Source organism: Venturia canescens, chromosome 5 (genome assembly GCF_019457755.1).
Source record: "Venturia canescens isolate UGA chromosome 5, ASM1945775v1, whole genome shotgun sequence".
Lineage (NCBI taxonomy): Eukaryota > Metazoa > Arthropoda > Insecta > Hymenoptera > Ichneumonidae > Venturia > Venturia canescens.
In genome coordinates this window covers 6561372-6582445 of record NC_057425.1, presented here as the reverse complement: position 1 = coordinate 6582445, position 21074 = coordinate 6561372, and the positions used below count along the sequence as shown (strand labels likewise).

The following is a 21074-nucleotide window of genomic DNA, read 5'->3' as shown; positions in this document are numbered from 1 at the left end:
TTATATATACTCGTCTATATGTGGACTGTAAAAAGGAAGAGCACGAAACCGCTGATGCAAATATTCCATTCAATTTTTCGTCCTCGTAAAATCGTCGTAAACGCGTAAATGCTCGTTTTAGCAAAAGGTAGAAAGAGACACGGTGAAAGATAGAGAGACACATAAATTGGCGCATAGAAAGAGAGGAAGCGATAGAAATAGGCGAGAGCACGTGGAGAAACGCTTCGGAATTAAACTCTCACCCTCACTGGATGAATTTACCATTTATATGTGTACGTGTGAGTGCTGTCCGGCAGAAGGGCGAAAGAGTCATATTTGAGCGTACGCGAAATGATGCCTTCTGCTCCTTTACAAATGTGTGCACATATATTCCAACACTCACGGATATTCGCATGCGTATAAACGGGGCCTGGTACATCCTACCCATTTTCCCCATGCCTCAATATTTTGCGGTGCAAGTCATAACCATTTCGCGAGAACGCGGTTGAAACGCGCAAACGTTAATACGGCCAAATAACTTTGGGAACCCAGTCATCCTTTCAGTTCATATGACTGTAATATACACTTATATGACACGGATAGAAAGGGATTTAAGGTAAATATACACATATTGAATGTGTGCTATATGGCGCGGTAGCTAATATTAATCGGACCGTGGGGCTTTGGGATAACGACCGACGTAAATATAAGACGAGGCAAAGAAAGAGAGAGAGAGAGAAAGAGGAAGTAGGAGAAATAATAAGCATAAAGGCAGAGAACGATATATTGTCAGCAAATTTATAACCTACCTTCCGCAATAGAATTCAGATAAAATACGTGAGAATAGTGTGCACGAGATAGAGCAAAGACAAGATCCGAGTTTTAATGTTTTCCTGTTGAAAGTTTCTGGAATAAATAATCGGGGATATTGAATATCAGTAACAAGCAGACTCCGCGGTAGATTGAGACTGGGATGAAATCGTTTTTTCTGTTTTTTTATGTCGCAGCAATTTGCAGCGAGCGATATAGCGCTCAAAGCTGAAATATCGGTTTATGGCAGTAAAAACGTGAAAAATAAGAGAAATGAGAAGTATCGACTTTTTCGATACTCTTATTATTATTTTTATTATAGTGTACTAACGTGTATTTATGTCTGTGTGTATACAATGGTATAGATATACGCAGGGAATAATCTAATGGCTGCGAAGGAGAGCCAGCATCACCGACAGAACCAGGAGCACGCCGCTCCGCTGTTCCCGGTGTCGATGGCGTAATCCAATTTGTCGTTTACCGCGGGTCTGACCGAGCAAAGCTTCAGCGTTCGAACACTTGCACTATATACAACTGCGTATGGTGTCCTGGTAAACAATCTATAACGATACCTCAACCTCCCTGTGAAGGCTTGAATTTAGTACGAAAACGTGAGGAAAAGTGTTAAACTTTTGGTCACCGCTAAAACGATTTTTTCATCAAACTCGCGATTCAATAAAAGTTCATGAAAAAAATCTATTACAAAGGAAATATATATTTTTTAATAATTCGGAACATTCGTTGGAGATTATTAAGCGCGTCGATCGCGTCGATGCTTTCCTCATTCGAGACCAAAATTCAAGCACCTAGCAAAATTGCACATCCGACAGTACATGCCATTTACGAGTGTACACGCGCACGCATATATGACCATGTAGAAGCTCTCGGATGGTTCGGTTATCACGAAACTTAACGCGCTAAAAGTTGAGAGCGAGAGACGTTTCGTTTTTCTCGACGATTGTGCGCGAGGTCCTTGCCGAGAGATAAGCGAGATAGACAGAAGACAGGAAAAAGCTCAGCATCTCTTATCTCCTGAGTATATCCAGGGCTTGATTTTAACACCCGTGTATACAGGACGAGTAAAAACAGTTATAAGAAACGTTGAAACTTTGCGACCATTGTTCTCTTGTACGCTACTTTTTAACTCTTTTTCTTTTTAGCTCGATTCGCGCGTTTCTTGAGTTTCGTTTTTGTGTTCAAACTCACGAGAAAAAAAAAAACATTCACGACAATACAGATTTTTGTTCTTCATTGTTTGAACGGTTAATCCGTAAACGCGAGCACGAAGGCCAGAATATGCAAATTATTTTTCAACAATCCAGTGAATCGATCAATTGTACAGGGTTTGATAAGAACGAGCTGGGAATGGAATGGTATGGAAGAGAATCCCAATTTACCAACATTGGCTGGAAGACGATTCGAGGGGTCATGCCAACCCATACGGATCGTTCTGGCTAGCTTCTCTTGCCACACTTGTAGGACCGACTGTACCACGCTGACTGCTATTACTGCTGTCCTCTACAACGCAGCTCCCATTTTGCCCAGTCTCATTTCCATCCCTGGCTGAATGGTATCCATGGTCCGCGTGACCATTTCGTGGGTCCTGAATGGCACAAACTCAGGGGCGTCAATAGTTTCTCACGCGAATCTCTCTCGAGGCAAGGATGTGGGGCGTATCACTAATGCAGTCCTCTGTCCAGTTGGAAGGAAATTGCATCGCAGGTCCGGCGGTCGGTAGGAATAGGAGCGGGCTCTGGCGTGGAATCCCCTCTGCTCAAAACGTTCCACCTTCTTCTCGTCTCTCTGTCCTCCTTGCGCTTCATCTCTCGTGACTCTGGGATTCTCGTCTCTAGATCTTCTTGTGGTTATGGTCATGGAAGGGCGTTGGGTATAGAATGTACAATGGTAGTACGGCTATATAGCGGAACGAGACAGGAGCAAGGGATGAGAGAACATTTTGGCCATCAATTATCTCAAATAGTGCAAGTTAAACCGACCCATTGAAACGAAGCTCAGAAGCTTCCCTTCTAGAGCTTGGCCATGCTTCTCGAAGACGCTACCAGGCTTGTGCACCATCATTTGCTTTACAGCTCTGCAATTCCGCTTGATTTAGCTTGAAATCATTTTTTACGGAGTCCGTGCTTTTGCTCGTGGCTTCATTTGGAATAAAATACGACACAACTTGATTAATGAAGCTTTGAGTGTCTTCCGGCCATTTTTTGAATCTATTGGCGTTTCTTTGGCAATAATAAAAATCTTGATAATAATAGCATTGATTTCATTTACAATTATCTTTCAACCGATTCCGAATTCTCATTTAATTAAGAGTTAATATCGCCAGTTCATCGACAAATCATCAGATTTTAAGAGTCAGGCTCTACGTCACGATAGTTTCCTTAAAAATAAGGGCTCTTTTTCAAAAGCAAAATTGCACTTGTCAAATACAATAAATCTACATAAATTTGAATAAACAAAAAAAATTTCGCATCCATAATTATCTCGAGAGGAATGTGCGACATCGACACTTTTCGCGATTTAAAAACCCTATTATTGCTCTTCTTGAACTTTTCAAATACTACTTTATTTTATCATTTTTTTCCGGTCTTCTTTTCTCCACAGCTCACTTCACTATCCGTCCTCATTTCGATTTTCGTCATATGCTCCCAGCCCCAGTGACGGTTCCGAAATCCCATATATCCCTGTATCCCTATAGCTCCGAATGGGAGCTAAGCAACCGTGGAAAACTCAAGGACGAGGCGAGGTAGCTTCAATATATACCTTCTTCTTGTGACTCGTGATTGGTTTTGTAGCTGGCCAGGTTTTCCATGACCGAATCGATAAGTTATTTTGCTTTTCGTGTTGGCCCTACAATTTTGCAGGAGAGATTTAACCTCAACTACCGGATCATTCGACTGAACCAGGTCAGACTCGAACGAAAGTTGGAGTTTTTTTCATCAGCCAATTGCTTCTCAGCGGCGAGCTACGAGTCATGTTTGAGACGACGATTTCACGTATGGACCACCGATACGTGCGCAAATGCGTGCAGGGACGTGACTTTCAAGATTATCTCAATATACATATGCTTTTCCTGTGGAAACGTAAATACGATCGATGTTATCTTCGGTATCCAACATTGATATTCCTCTTGGCACTTTTCGCGTTGCGGAAGCTTCCGAACAATAAGTTTGTTAGCGCATAACCAGATACCCCTACAACATGTGTATTTTATTCGAAAAGATTTTGTGATACACGTGACTTTTCGAGGACTCAACGGCTTTGCCCTTTGCGGCAACGTGGAATCCATTTTTGATTATGATCTGGAAGCCTTGAGAAAAGTCGCATTTCCGGAAGGTCGATAAAGTCCACGAATAACAAGAACACATTGCCGAATGTGATAGAGTCACGGAGGCATCGGAATCACGAAGTAATATTCATCAGATCAACGCGATGCAGTTGGCTCTTTTCGAACGAAGATCGTAGGCAGAACAGGAAGAAATGGATAATTGCCGATCGCCAGTGTAAAGACCTTGAAGCAAACGAGCAAGCTCATACGTATAACAATAGGAAATTCTAGTGAGAACTTGCACATTTAAGCGAAGAGCGTTAAGCCCACGAGAGGAACTTGGGCCAGGCAGCCAGCCAGCCAGCCAGCCAGCGGCCTAACAGGTACCAGAGCCGTTGTCGTCTCGTTCAATCGGTCCGGGCAACCAAGCCACTTAAACGCCACGAATAATACCCCTTGCACTAATACACTCTTGGACACGTTATACCTACCCGTTCAGATACTCTCTCGACATAGGGTACGCTGAATTGGTATCAGATTTACATGTTTCGCCAGTTCGTTCAAATTAATGGGAAGGCCACGGCTATTACGGGAGACGCCGAATGAATATGCATAAAACTGCACAAAGTGAATTGGTGGGTGGTTTCGGTACAGTGCTTCGGTTGCCCCGCACATGACCAGGAAAACTAGAGGGGTGCTCGGAGTCCTCGCGGCAGGGAGGGAGGGAGGGCGGAATATGGTAGTTCGGTACCTTCCCTCATTGCACTAGCGCAGGGTTGTGAATACTGGAGGATGAGCTAGCGAACACCTAGTGAGGGGTATAGGAGAAGCATAAAGAGAGGGAGGGAAGGAAGGGCGAATAAAAGTGTGTGTGTGTGTGTGTGTGTGTGAGAGAGAGAGAGAGAGAGAAAGAGAAGGTTGTATGTGAAACGAAAGGATCGCGGTGAGGCCGCGAGAGAGGCGTGGTTACACGTGACGTCAGAGCCCCGCAGTCACAACCATCGTTGTTCTATTTTGTTGAGGGTGGCCCGGTGGCATGCTGTGCGGCAGAGCGGATGGCTGGGGCGTTCGCGAGAGAATGGGGACAGTATACACGGCTGAGAGAAACGAGAGACGGAAAGAGAAAAGAGTGAATGGAACTGGGAACGAGTGAGAACCGTTCGCACTGTGTGCGGCCGCGAGGCGAGTTCTGTTGTGTTTTGTGTCCCTGGCATGCTTCATAAATCAACGAAACAAACAGTACGCCGACATGCATCGCGCGCTCGTGAGGCTCATGGGATCATGTGTGTGTATACACGTATACAATATATGTAGATCTCCTCCTGCGAGATCCGACGAACAAACGAACGCAAAGTCCGGTGGCTCCTGCTCCGTACGCGGTATCACTATCCTTGCCTCGTTCCGCATTCTTCCGTTGCCTCTCTCTTCGGACTGGGATCTCGACTATCCACTCGTTGCTCGTCGTTACGTGCTATAACTTTTCTCTACCGCGCCGCTGCCTCGTCATAACATGTGAACGTATAATTTCGCTCCACCGTGAGTGCCGGAGAAATTTGTTTTGAATGTATCATGAGGGGGGAGGGAGGTAGCACTCGTGAAATACAGAATTGTCGAAAAAAATGAGATTACCGAGAGATGCTTGCGGACGATCTTCTTATTTCTGGGTGCTCACGGCTCCTTTGACCCGCGTTACAAACAAATGGCATGATGGATCGAGGAAGAAATGGTGAAAATGAAGTTTAAGAATTAAATAAGAATTTCCGTAAATTATTATCAACGTTGATATTTCAAACTCTCTCATAATTTTTTATATTGGAAGTTTAAAAAAGGGCTGGAAATATTAAAGTTATTGACAAATCCGATGCTATAGAAGACTCATTTTCAAATGTTAGCATGAACTTTGATATTCTACCGTCAGGCGAATTCTGTGTTCCATGGAGATTATGACAATGTCGTACAACCCTGGAGCCTTGTTGGCACTTATAGATCGCACCCTAAGCAATATCCGTAAGCAACTCGTCCTCGTGCTAGCGCGTCCGACAGAAACGCCTAATTTCAAACGCGGAAGTTATTCCCGCACCGTACGTGCGGGGAACGCGAGGAATTCGTGGTCAGAGTACAATACTATGGACGTGACGTTGCGGAATACCCCCGTCGTGGTGGATTCCGAATACGGAATCGAGATCCGTTCGTCGGTACTGTATGCACGTCGCACGAGCATCGAAACGCCAAGGATAATGGGATCGAATTCGTATCGATTCGACAATTCTCTCAATCGAAACTCCATCCTATCCTGTCTATCTTTTAAATATCTATGCGCGCATACAGATATGAGCTGGGCTATTTTCTATACATACGTACACAATTCCTCAATTCGGTGTTTCGCTTAAATTTACAGCCATCCATCAATCAATTGATCCCTTTCTCTTTGTGGCCGATGTAGCGAATAATTCGGTCAACCCGTTTCGATTTCATTGGATTTCTAATCTACGGCTAGTATAACTGATTCCTAGCCCGTTCACCGCATCCCCCCCACCACGTTTTATGGAGTTAGGATATTTTCAACGTTCCCAATTCCAATATAAAGCCTGAATGCAACGGAGCATCGTTAATAGTATCGAATACGTAATTTTGTGAGGTTTACCTACCACTGGCCCTTTCGGGACATTGGAAATGGATTAGGATGATGGTGAGGTCGAACGATAGTTTGAAACATTTCTCCGTGTGGAAGTCTCCAATTGTTGGCGAATACCCTAGCGATTCTATAAAATATCCTACGCCATAATACGTACATACGTATATACAGCTGTATATAATGTTTTGTGTAACGCAATTCCGAACATAGGATCAGGTGTTGCCAGTGAATATAATCATCAAGCTTAGGGAAACAATTTGAGATTTGTGAATTCGTTATAACAGAGTCTGGGTTTGTCAGAGACACAAATGTTCCTTTTGATCGTATTTGTCGTCGCCTGTTACGATGGTGTGACTACAGTATATCCAAAACTGAATGAGAGGATATACATATAACGAGAGCATCGCGACGAGCAGTAATCACTAATGCATACATTTCATGGAGAGTGACATGAATGTAGCAGGAGTATAACGAAGGAGTAATTTGGCGTCTATGCAGAGGTTTCTGTCTGTATACAGTTGGTGCACGGGTGTTTTTCGTCAAGTTAGGATGACATCTGATGTCTCATCAATAAAAAACAAAGTGAGCTGAAGAATGAAAATACTTTTATCCTCAAATAACGCATTTAAATTATTCGATTTATCGAACGATTGTTTATTTCGTAAAAATATTTTTCAATACTCTTCCAGGCTCGGAAATAGGACACTGAATTTGATAGGACGAAGCGTTTACGCGTAACATTCTGATATTACCTGGGTCGAATGGCAAAACTAGCCATTGCGCTCTGTGTAAACGAAATTGAGTCGAGGGAACCTCGAAACACGGTGGAATTGTGAATTGAACAGGCTGCAAACGTTTATCGATGGAATGAGATATACCGAGGACTGTGCGTCGCCCAATTCCACATACGACGCATTCATCTGTCTGCTCGTTCCTCGAAACGTATACGGTTCATTATTCAGGAATGACTGGGATTGAACCATTTACATGGCATGTACACGTGAGCAGATACAGTGAACTGGAAATCCTGGCGGTATTTCCCGTGTGATCGGGCAGCTCCTTTTCCACAACTGTAGCGCGTACCGGTGATGACCCGCTGGTAGAAGCAACGAGCAATCGAATATATATAGAGAAAATACTGTTTGGGAAAGCTCAGAGAGTTCAGCTAGACGCGGACCCCGGTAAAGGGATCCGCGTCCTAGATTCATAAGCGGGATGCGGATCACTAGCGCGAGTCCGTCGGCTCGTCTAGCCTTCTACTTTTGCTCGCATCGGATATACATAACGTGTCCATAGACACATGTATCCGACAGCCTATACGGCGACTGCCAGTGTCATCGGTACTCCAGGTTTGCTGGGCTAGCCACGTAGGTCAGTTGGCACTGAAGCCTCTACCTCCCTTGTAAATGGCCGTTTGTGTGTATGCCCTGCACGTGGTATACACGGTATGCCAAATTTAAACTTACGTGTGTGGCACACCCGTACATATTACCAGGAAACTCAATGCCAAGCTTGTACGTATGATTGCATATCTCTATATCCATGCACCCGTTGTAGATATCGTCCTCGGTTGTGTCCGTGTCTCTTCGTCCCACACAACTATTCGCATTACATCAGCAGCTAATGTCTGTATGTGCGGCTACATGATCACGTAGATCAGCGTTACCTTTGCTCTATCTATACGTGTTTGCTGGTCAGCTTGCTGTGGACCGCACGGCCGGTACATATCCACTCTTGTTGGCGCGACCTGAAGACCCGTCAGATCAGACTAGACTCAGCGTAAGGATGGGATGCGGCTCTACTGCTGATGCCAAGGAGAATCGATATGACGGGCGACATACCGTAACCCTCTGGCACGCATGCATCCGTATATAGTATTTGCTGTGCCCCCTGTTTGTACATACAGAACGATTGAGGCAAAATAGGACGTCACTGTTATGCGAGCCCGGCTGGAGATGAAACGAGCCGGAATCTATTTCATTTATTTGCAACAACTACGAGAGTCATTTACAAATGCATATATGCGGAAATAGATCCCGCTGGAATAAAGTCGAAGCGGTTTCATCCTTTCTTTTTGCAATTACGAAATCTACATACCAATTTGTGGATTCCAGAAATGAACGTCTATTCCGAATTTCCTATTTTGCGTTTATTATCCGAATTGTGATACGCGGTAGCTCCACGTACCTGCCGACCAAGACCCATTCAATTTTTCATCTCCTACAATGTTAGGGACTGTGAAAGATAACAAAAAAGAATGCTAAAATCATTTCACGTCACCGGAACGAGAATGCACAGCCAAAGAGGCCAGAATGACCTTTTTATATGCGCATACATACATCTTCCTGGGTGTATGCAATAAGGGGAGAAAGTGGAAAAAGCGACAGATACGAAGGGTTATGATAGTAGTACTTTGGCCCAGCGGACTAGTGGGATAAAGGGATAGAAGGGCCGGAGGAGGGGGGAGGCAGAGGCAGAGGCAAAAGCGAGTCATATCGATCGGCGAATAAAGCCAGTGGGCTCAGGACGCCGCAGCGCGCTCCACGACCACCAGGAAAAGCATCAGAATATACCGCTCAACCGGCCAGACCTATTTCCTCTGTCAGAAGAGAGCTCGTGTGTTTGCGAGCTGCCTACACAGTGTTTTGTGATGAGGATTTTGGCCCATCGCCAAACTCATTTCAAATGGACGTATTATACATCATGAGTTTAGCGAATCAATGTTTTGTGTGTCTCAGCTACGAGAGCGACGGAGTAACGCGGTTGATGGTGGTCGTGAGTTTCGGCAGACGAAGACATTGACGGACTACCTGGGATAGTGCGAAGACATGAGATCTGATTGCAAGCGATTTGTAATTATTTTCACAGATCAAACACTCTTTGCATCGTGCTGAATAAATTTCTGGCCGATTCAATGATAAAATCTTAATAAGCCCATATCTCTTTTGTTCAGTATGGATCAAGAGCTGCAGATGGATTAAAATAATAGAGTTTATGATAACTCAGCGTAAAATTAGAGCAAATGGACGAAGCTCCTCTCGTGAGACAGAAGATGGCTGGGATTGAGAGCGGGAGGAAAATACAGACGTCGGAGAGATAAAAATTGTGTGCCTGCTGGGGTCGTAGGCTATACATCATCGATCGACACCCGAGGATTTACGATTTCTGTGGACCGAGAACATATAGCGTCACGGTTGCGTGCATATATGTGTATATCAACCTCCTGAATTATCAAGCTCGATCGCCTATTTCGCTGTAGATGCAATATATACGGCAGATAGAACACCGAGAGTGTGTAGGAGTTCGTTTCATTTCATTCGGAATATAGTTTGAGTGAGATTGAAAAAACATAAATAAAACAGAATCCTCTTCGCCAGTGGCGAATCATCCTATCTGTTATGCGTAGAAATAAATTACTTTTGTTTTTCACCCCTGTACGACGAGAAGAGCCAAATCCTACGTTCCGTTATGTTTCTTTAAGCGTCGTCATAAAAAATTGCTCGCGGTCACGATTACGCAGCCCGGGGAATAAAAGAGGGATGAGTATACATTTTCGTGTATCTCCTCCTATCGACGCGTTTCGCTTTAAATCTAAAGCCACGAGCGGGCACACCGAGTTGCGGGGGAAAAAGCTGCGAGGGTAAATGTGCGCGGTTCGATAAACTTTGCAAATGGTCTCAGCTCAGAAAGACGACGTTCGAAGATCGCCGGCCGGGAAGGTTTTTCGCGTCTTTTTCACTATCGCTCTTCCCTCCTTCTAGCCCGTCTCGTTACTGGCCAAAAAATACTAAACTCTCTCTCTCTCTCTCTCTTTCCGTATCTTTGTGGATTCTCTCCATTATCGTTTTTCAATGACTGTTTCCCTTCTTTTTCCGTTCCTCCCTCCGGCCCGAAAGTTTCCTTCCGTGATTAATTTGTCAATGCCTGACACGCGTCCAACCAATTCGTCGACGATGACCCCGAAACGACAACACAACGTGGAAAGAGAGAGAGAGAGAGAGAGAGAGAGAGAGAGAATAGAAGATGGAAGACCAGCATAGTCCTCGCTGGGCAAAGGATAGAGCAGAGCAAATGGAAGGAGTCGGGAGGGAGAGAGAGAGAGAATATCGGGTGTGCTGGCTGGGCAGCCGAGACCTAATTGACGGACGTGGATAATTAATGGCAACCTGTTGTTCCTTCACAGGGCGTATCTGGACTAATCTATAGTACGTAGCCCACGGTATATGTAGGAAATACCAGGATGATGTACACCGTCGTTGAAAGCTGATGTGCAAACCTTTGCATCGGGCTCGAAAATGGCCTGCTTGCTTTGTTGTGTTACGCTGACGATCTAACGTTAACCGATTAGCAAAACTATTCAATGGATTCGCCTGCTCGGGAATGAGCGGAACAATTGCTGCGTACGTGTCGCGATGAAGCAACGGCATGATCGGTCCATGAAATTATGGAATCAAATTTATCCCTCTTTCAACAGTCGCTCCATTCATTACTAAACGTCTCTTTATAGAAAATGAACCACTCTTACTTTCCATCTCAAGTAAATTAATCAGAGTGTTTGATTTACCTGTGAAGCGCTTTTACGCTTGGGCGTTCCACCTTGCTTGAAGACGACCCAGCACGCAGATGATCGTACAATAGCTATAACTGAGCATGCATTCTATTAATACCCGAAATTGTCTCCGCAATCTCAGCTGGTTTAGAAATCGTGGGCAGAACATCGAACGGCCTGGAGGAGCGGACGGATCAGTACCACGCAATGGCTCATCGATATAACAAGAGATGTCACTATGATTTCCGGGTTTGTGGAGAAAGAGGGAGAGAGAGAGAGAGAGAGCGAGGGGGAGACGGAAAGAGGAAGGGGATTAAGAGAATTTCTGGTATGAGGGTCATGATTGCGGGCTACGTCGATCTCCACAGGAAACTGGCTGATGTGTTCGAGTGTCCAAGGATATGCGAACCGCCCACGTATATATGTATGATCTCGAAGTATATGCATCTCTATCCGAGTCATGAGGAAATGCATTTGGATGTACTGCATAGTAGGGGTTTCCGGTAACCAATTCGCGGCTTATGTTTCTGTTAATGTAGTTGATTTCCAATGTTGATTTGTGGTTTGAATAAAATACGATAACGAACATTGTTCTTAAGTTATCAACAGTGGTAGCTTTTGCGGTATTATTATTACGATAATACTGCCAATAGTAAGAACATTACTGCAGAGTCTAATGAAGAACTCATCGTTACAACGTTTCAATGATACTTTCAATTATTTTTGTTTGATTTGTGCGAAATAATGAAAAGCACGAGCTTCGATGTATTTCAGGTGCTTTTCGGTTAAAGCAGAAGTTCATCGAACGTATGTTGTTGTTCTCGTGTGTATATTTTTAGTGAATAACCGGATGTGGATCGAATTGTTTTGACCCCAATTATCTTTTCATATCTGTACCATTAGGGATGATAGAGAAAAAACTAAATGAAAAAAATGCTTTTCATCCCAGCCAGGAACATTTTCAGTCGAGAGGGTGAAAGCTAAATGAAATTCAGCCTGCAGGGATATTGGTGGCGCGATACGTACACGTAAAAATAATTACTAGGGCGTATAAAACGTGGATCTTTTTATCGTTTAATAGAATTGGACCCCAATTGGGATAAGCTGAAGAACAAAAAGGAAATGCTTGCAAAACTATACATAACTTTATGCAAAGCGTAGATGGAATATTTTGTAGTTTGTATTCCCGAGAATATTCATACAAAATAATTTATTCAGTTAAAAAATACACTGTTAATAGAACTTTACAGTTTTATGACTTTGGGGATTACAAAATGACACGATAATCATTCAGGTAAAGTTCCATTGGAGTATCAAGTGTGCCCGCAAAACGAGTATCCGTGAAGAGACTTTAATACTACAGACACCGTAGAGACGAGATAAAAAAGTAGTTTTCCCAAAATTTTAGAATTAAAAAAAAATTTAGATAGTGCTCAAGCCACTTTTGATATTTTTGTGTTTTTTTTTTTTTTTTTTTAATTGCGAAGCGAACATTTTTTTTGCTCTCATAGCAGAAAGTACTCCATAAATCTAATAAAATTTTGTCACTCTTAAACAAATTTAAAGGCTACCTCGCATTTATCTCTTTTTTTCGTATTAAATCATGAGATTAAAAAACGTGTGGAAAATTTTTTTTTTTTAATCTGAATCTTTTGGAAAATATACTAATAATTTCTATTGGAGCTCCGAGAAAAAAAATATCGATTTTTTAAATTTAAAGGACCTGAAAAATATAAAAAAAAACTACGAACATTCGTTTGTTTTCTTGTTCGCTCATTTATTTTTTCGGAAAATGCGACGTGGCAGGATTAATCATGAGGTTGGGGGAGTGAAGTTTTCGTGGGTGAAAAAGTGTCGGGACGGAGGGTGCGGTTAAAGCAGGAATATAAATAGGACGCGATAGCTAGAGTGCGCGGGATATGAAAACCTAGCTTAGCCCTTGGCGAACGTTCGGGAGAAAGTTTCCGGTAGTCCAGAAACTGAGAAAGTGCTTTTTCTCTGTAAACATTAATTAGCAAAATTGGTTCCTCGGAAAATGTTCGTCTTGGAGTTATTGACAGTTCGAGAGTTACAAAAACACGTAATTTTGTTTTTTTCGTGGCCGCGAGGACCATGCTGTGGATATTTTTGGGCGAGCATGGTAGGGAAATATCGAGGGTTTGACTGCAGGCAGCTTCTACGAGGCAGAACGAAAGTGTTTTCCACGGGTGAAACGAGTGGAACGGGCTTCACTGTGGCGGAGGAATTTTTCTCGATGAAAAGTGTTTATCCTGGCTTAGTTATCTTCCCCCTCAGTATTTTAAACTTTCCAATGTATAGAATTCTTTTCATCTCCTTCTCGCTTGGTATTTAAAAAAAAGCAATTGATAAATTGTCTTCCGAAAGGTCGGCAGGGTGAAATGTGCTCGTCATCAGGGGCATGGTATCGACTGAATGGTATAAAAATAAACTACAAGTTCACAGTAACGTTAAAATTTCAAACAAATTCTTGGAGGAAGCGCGTCTCACGCAAGAGGAATAAGAAGAAGCGCCTACCTGGCGTATCATGGCGGCTCTTCGCTTTCTCTCATCCACCCATTTGCTTTTACGTTCTCTCATTTCTTCAATGTATAGATCCTTTCGAGCGGTGCAGTATACTACTTCTCAACACCCTCCCTTCTCTTCGTTTATCTTTCTCTCTCGAACTCACGTTTACTTACTTTTTCGAGAAAACCTCACGGAGAAAATTAAATGACCGGAGGCAAAAGTTCGTTCAAAGTTTTAGATTAATATTGTTACGGGCAGTGGTAATCGTGATAAGATGGCGCTCGGCAACCCACCTCTCCGTTATAGGTACGAGAATCCCGGAATTCTCGTGGAAAAGCTCGACCTCTAACCATACATATAGCTCCTGCCCTCTGACGGTGGCGTCACGGGACCACAGCTTGCTCTCGACTCCGGAGGTCCCACACCTCTACAAGACGCGATTCATTCGAGAATGAATTTCCTTTAGCCACTGGCATTTTAGTCGAGTCTTGAGGAGAACGATAGTAGATTTTCCGAAGAGCGAGAAGAAGAGAGTGGAAGAGACCTCAAACTGGTAATTCTAGTCAAAAGAAAATGCATCAATTTGCAACTTTGCTTTCTCTTCTCTCTTAGACAGAGCTCTTCGTGGTCTATGAAAATGAAGACTCACTTTTCATGCAAAAACTTAGCAAGTATATACTCAAACTTGTGCCAAGATCTCACTGAATCACTTGTCAGTGAAATGACGGTGAACGACGTACGACTTATCACGACGCAGTATCAGAGTAATAAATATCTTCATGATAATCAATCTTAATAAACTCTTGATTCCAAGTATTCTCGAAATGTGAGAAGCTATAACTTGACCAACGAGTATGAATTATTTATACGACGCTTTTTTATTATTATTGCTTCAAAGAATTATTAGCAAAATAGCTTTAACCGAAATTCCTCTTATGTACAGTTTATATTTGATTTATAAAGCCCGTTTGTCTCAACAATTAACAAGCGTTACGTGCTCTGGTCGAGGATAATCGCCCCTGTGCCTGAGAAATGTCAACGCCCTACTCTTCCCTTCTTGAATGTCGGTGAATTCGAACTTTGGCCGCAACCGAGCCCGTGCAGTAGTGGCGATGCTAATTGCCGTCGACGTGCGCCGTTATAACAACGTTGAGTAAAACGTGTGACCACTATTACGAACTTTCGTCCCTGAGGTCACAGAGACGTGGGTTGACGGTTAAATGATGATATTTATTATAATTGGTGTTGCGTGGATTATTAACCAAGGTGCGAGGTCCCGTTCACCGGATTATAAAGTGGAATATTCAGACGGAGGGAAAATAATCATTTCTGTTGTATAAACTCGACGGGAACTTTTTAAAACTTTTAGGTGCGTTACTAAATTCCCTTTCACTTAAATATGCAAATCCCCAACGGCTTGGAAAAAATGTTTATCATTAAGATTAAGTGTAAAAACATTAAGCTGAGCGAGAATTAAATGTTAGCTCAAAGGCATGATAGTATCTACTTGCCGAGCTTCTGCTGGTTCCATTTTACTGTCTTATTTATTCTATTATTCAATTGGGGAAAAAGTTTCACGTCCCCCACTACCGGTGTACAACGATTGGGGCTGGTTATATTTATCCACGCATAAAAAACGTAATTTTTAAACCTATCATTTTTGTTGGTCCAAAACACTGGTGCAAAACGTCATTGTTGGTCATAGGATAAGTAGAATTGCATAATAGTTCAAATCGAAAGGAATTTATGTCCTAATCATCATGCAAAGGGCCACTACGGTTTACGGATAACTTATTCGCAGGCTCTCCTTTCCATGTATTGAATGGTGATAGCAAACGATTTTGCCATCACCAGGGATCGATATACGGTTGTCCTGATTCTTGATTCCGTGTTTTTCGCAGGGTTGTTTGTCCTGGGTATACCGAAAATAGAACAGGGCTTGGACGGGGACCAGAGAAGTGTTTGGAAAGATTTCTGAGTGAGAGAGAAGGAGAGAAGTGGTCTGCGACAACAGGGAAGAGTCATAACGTCAGGGAGAAATTGTCCGGAGCTTGGAGAGGGCGGGATAGGGTGCTTTGCGTGGCGATGACAAATTTGCTTTCGTCGACTGTGTGCAAAGGCGAACGACGGAAATTTTCGGTCCGTGCACTCAAGGAACAAATCCTGTCGAGGGGAGACGGCCGGGGAGAAGCGAGGAGGGAACAAAGAGGAATGGGGTCGAAGTCGAGGGAAAGGGGAAGAGAGGGGGGATACCACGGCATGCGCTAAGCTTGCGAGAGGTCTCTTCAGGCGCCCACGCCTGGAACTTTGCCACGTGAAATCAATTGCCTCTCGGCGTCGAGAGAAACGTCGTTACTTGAACATTCGAATCACGCGAGATCGAGAGGGAGAATCGAAGTGGAGATGAAGAGGGAAGGGATTGACGACCGATCTGTCCACCAACGATTTTGCTCCATTCGTTGTGCAGATAAAAAGACGACAAACTCCGTTTGGATGGATGGAAAAAATGTTTTTTCATCCTCACGAAAAATGTTTGCACGCAAAAGAGAAGCTTTTTGATAAATCATTACTTCAATTCGGATGTTCGGCTTCGAAAAGTGCAACCCACCGTTTCGTCAGTTTTCGAGTTTTCAATTTTTTCAGCCTCAGAAAAAATGGCACCCTTCTTGACAGTTCCATGTATGAGAAACACGTCGTCTCAAGGGTAATTTAGAATGATTGAGTGACACACGAAGATCAAGACTATATATTTTCAACTCTTTTTTACCATTCGCTGTATTTTTCTTCACAATGTTTCTTTCCTCACTTAATTTTCTTGAAAAGCGTGAGAAAGTTTTGTACGTGCATGCTCGATCTCAAGGAACAAGGAGAATGGGTAAAACGCGGTGTGCCATGAGAAAACAAAAGAGAATTATTAAGCCAAGAGAACGCTCAGTAGTATTGAATTTAAAAAGTTGTCTTGAAAAATATCTTGGGATCCTAAAGGTAGTGTGATTCGAACATTTTCGATGATCGAAATTTCGCAACGTTATTCCAATAATGTCGTATAAATGTCGTTCTTTTTTTATTTCGTATATACGAAAGCATTTTCGACTTTTAACCCCCAAATTTCCACTTTTCGTTGTCTCGAATTTCGTTATTCGCGAGAAAATTTCCAATACAAATATGACAACACTTAATTGATCTGTCGATGAAAGCACGTGTAAAACGTTTTTGGAGAATGGTTATGAACTGATAAATTTTCTCGTTAGGTGGGTGGTTGTTGCGTTATCTATCAGTAGACATCACTCCCAACAATTTCCAAAAGCCATGGACATCCGCGTAGCCGTGCAGGATCAAGGCAAGAGTGGAGCAACCTTGATCGACGTACAAATGGGATTGCGTTAGTTTGTCCCCAAGCGTATTTGCTCGAAGAGTATCGACAGTGGGAAGGATTGTTGTATATGTTTTTGTAGTGCTAGCACTGTCCTTTGCTACGTTCTATCAGTTCCATTACACAATCGTTTTGAAGACGGTAAAATAGCTTTTTACAATTTTTCCGAATTTTTCATTCACTTTTCAAGGAATTTCTCAGAAATTGGATTCCCTTACAAGTATTCGGACGATCTTCGAACAATACTTGAAACGTGGTTTCATATAAAGACTCAAAATATAAAGACTACAGAAAGACAAACCCAGATTTGAATGTTTCTGGATCGAATTCCAAAACAATGCTGCCAGACTTTTCGAATCAAAGTTCAATCTCGATATAAACTTCGCTTTATCACCTACTGATCTTAGGACACCCTGTATATTAGACGAGGGTCGTGAGATGAGAGTAGTGACTCGATGAGGAAGAAGAAGCAGAAGAAGAGGACGAAAGAAAAATCGATATCCTCGAGTATAAGACGTGGACACGCACAGGAATGGGATAGAGAGTAAAGAGGAGCTGGCTCGATATGTCGTGCAAGCGGAAACCTGCTTCGAATACAAAGTCGGGGCTTTAGATTAAATACCGATACGTTGCGGACCAGAGCGAATGTTATGGCATACATATATATGCTCTATCATATCAGACCTGTTAGTAGAAATTTCAAATCACATAAATTACATGAATTTTTAACGTGGTGGGAGTATTAATTATTTTAGTTAATTTGGGTAGAGCTGTCACGCTTGTAAAAAAGCGTTAACTTTTCAGACAGCATTTTTGTGTGTTTTTTCATAGTCTACTGCCTTCGAAAAATTTTTTTTTTTCGGTCATTACAACTTTGTCTCATGAGACTCAGAATCGCGTGAAACATGCTTTGAACCGATAGTGGGAGGTCATTTTTGGTTTTGAAATTTCCGAAAATTTTCAAAATTTTCCAATTTTGAAATTTTTTCGAAGTCTATTGCCTTCGAAAATTTTTTTTTTTTTCGATTATTACAACTTTGTTTCTTTCGACCCAGAATCGCGTGAAACATGTTTCGAACCCATCGTTGGAGTTAATTTTTTGATTTTTGAAATTTCCGAAAATTTTCGAATTTTGAAATTTTTTCGAAGTCTATTGCCTTCGAAAATTTTTTTTTTTTTCGGTTATTACAACTTTGTTTCATTCGACTCAGAATCGCGTGAAACATGTTTCGAACCCATCGTTGGAGTTAATTTTTTGATTTTTGAAATTTTTGAAAATTTTCGAACCTTGGAATTTTTTCGAAGTCTATTGCCTTCGAAATTTTTTTTTTTCCGGTCATTACAACTTTGTTTCATTCGACTCAGAATCGCACGAAACATGTTTCGAACCCATCATTGGAGGTCATTTTTTCGATTTTTGAAATGTGTTTTGTTGTTGTTTGTGTGTTTTCATTTATGAAACATATCAAGTAAAGACTGAAAATACAATAAATTATGCGGCTGATACATTATATTTATCTGAAGAGTTTCAACAGAAGTGGCAAAACCATAAAATTGCTGAGTATACTTTTGCAATTTCGGCGTCCACAAATTGACTTTGCTTGAAAACAATGGAATCGTACCGAAATTCTTGAAGCAAAAGCAATACTCGGTATTTCATAAATTTTTATCAAAATGATAGAATGCTTTGGAAGAATATTTATGCGTTGCAAGTTCATTGTCAGACATGTAGATGAAAACTTGAGAAGCTCGATATATTTGTGTTTAGTCGATGCTTTGTTGTTTTGTTGAATATTTTACCGGTTTTCTCTATCCGCACATTGCGTTCGTAGTTTCATTGCATCCCTCCTCCATTCCTTTTTCTGCGTCTCTTTGTCTTGTTTTTTAAAGGTCGCCGTATAGAGAGATTGGTGAAAAACTCGAGCAGTGTTCTCCGCCTTCCCTTCTCGTTTATTCCACGGTTCCTCGTGGATCGCAGCCATATTTTCGGTGGATGTGTAGCGAGGGAGAAATGAGTGAGAAGAGGAATAGTAGGATGGTATTTGCAAGAGTTTGAATGGCCCGCGATACACATGTACAAGAGAGTATCACTGGAATGAAGATCAGCGAGAACTATTTCCTGCAGTAAGCAGAATATATAGAAGGATCGGGAGCGGATGTGAATGTTTTTGTAGAAAATCGATTCATAGGATATCGGAGCAACGGGGAGCGCGCCTCGTCGAGAACCAATTACAAAATTTTTTGCAAGCACTGAAAAACACTACCGACAATTTCCCGTTTTTAACGTGAGTTTTTTATTCACAGCTGATAAAAAAATTCATCCCTTTTTACGAGCGGATTTAAAATAGAAACTTGTTTGTAGCCCCCCGCATGTATTTTCATCCGTAAACTTTAATTTCAGGACAAGACTACGTTATAATTCACCTTAATTGCCGCGTATATATGTAAGCAGTATCGGAGACGAGGATGTTGAAATTCCTTCCCTTTTACGGGCTTCCACCCTCGTATTCACGCGTCATACAGTTTCACTACTGAAGATGAGGCTACATAGTTATATAATGAAACCAACTCTGGAAACAGTCCCCGAGCTAGCAATCGCAGGGTTTGGTATTTTCCAAGTGTCGTAACCGCTCGGCGAGAGCAGAGCTGCCATATCGCACTGCGTTCAGGAGGGTACAAAGTAATTTCAAAAGGCTCTTCTGTTAATATGTCGAATTCACCTTCCACACACAGAGTGCTTCAGAATTCACATTATTGCCGCTGGATTTGTACGAAAAAATTGTTCCCAATCGATCAAGTTTTTCCTTCGATCATGAATCTTCTTTCCAGAGCGAAAAATAAGTAACAACTGGGCATTTTGGAAAAGTATAAATTCATCGAACTCGAGAAGCTTCCCGTACAAGCCCGTTTTTCTGTAACTTTGGACTGGGAACTATAAGTGAAGCAAACAGAAGGATCAAGGGAAGTCGAGGTCCAGGAGCACACGTGGAAAAGTTCGCTCGAGTCAAGAGGAGCAGGGCGTTGGTCTCAAACGAGCGTAAATATGTATGGGTTAATGAACCCGCACAATTGTATGTAAATTGAACAACGGTGAGTCGCCGAGAAAGGGTTTGGAACGAGTGGGGGACTATTTTAAGGGGATTGGGGGTAGTTCGTGAGCTTTTACAGGGGATAAGGTTACCGTAGATCAGTATTTGGGGGATGATAGAGGCGAGAGAATCATATACATATATATGTGCAGTACGAAGATATATCTGTGCTTCAAACGCATGTGTACAGAGATAAAGAGCTGGGGTGGAAGGGAGAGAGAAAACATGGGACTTTGAGCTCCAGAGAGCACTTTGAATTTAACTGTCAGAGAAGCTTAAGTGCTCTCTCTCTCTTTCTCTCTCTCTCTCTCTCTCTCTCCTGTACTTGAAAACTAAGTGACTGTGAAAGTGGTCCATAGTTGTGTGCGTATATCTACGTACAGGTTAGTCCACGTATAAAAGTGTCTATACACATTTGTGAATATATAAATGTCTGTATGGGTGTTGGCTGAGGTGTAAGGGGCAGAAGAGCTTTTGAGCTTGGGCAAGCGAACGAGAGGCCGAGGTTTCCCTCTCTTTCGGCTTGCAACATTCACGCACCCGGGACTACTTACACAAACCATTTATATAGCCATAACGCGCCATGAATAAAGCCCACACGCTCCATGAATATTTTCATCCCGCTTTATCGTCATCCACCTCTACGGCCGTTTGAGCTTCGCGGTTTATACATTATGCGTAACATGAAGCGCGAATGATACGTAAGTGACCGTCCAGACGCACCAGGAATATTTATAAAACGACCAGTTTCTCCGGCGAAATCGCGTTTTTTGTTACTCTTACTGTAATCGAATTTTTAGAACGGCCATCAATTCTTGACAAATTTACAA

At 42.4% G+C, this 21074-nt stretch overlaps 1 protein-coding gene and 1 long non-coding RNA gene across 3 annotated transcripts in view; one reads left to right on the top strand and one right to left on the bottom strand.

Annotated features, from left to right (window-relative positions):
• The window catches only part of mib1 (mind bomb 1), a 391854-nt gene that overhangs the window by 89411 nt on the left and 281369 nt on the right, over positions 1-21074 (bottom strand). The window lies entirely within an intron of this gene.
• On the top strand, positions 9246-10099 carry LOC122411572 (uncharacterized). Its single transcript, XR_006261176.1, has 2 exons — positions 9246-9559; positions 9661-10099. It is a non-coding gene; the product is annotated as an uncharacterized lncRNA (long non-coding RNA).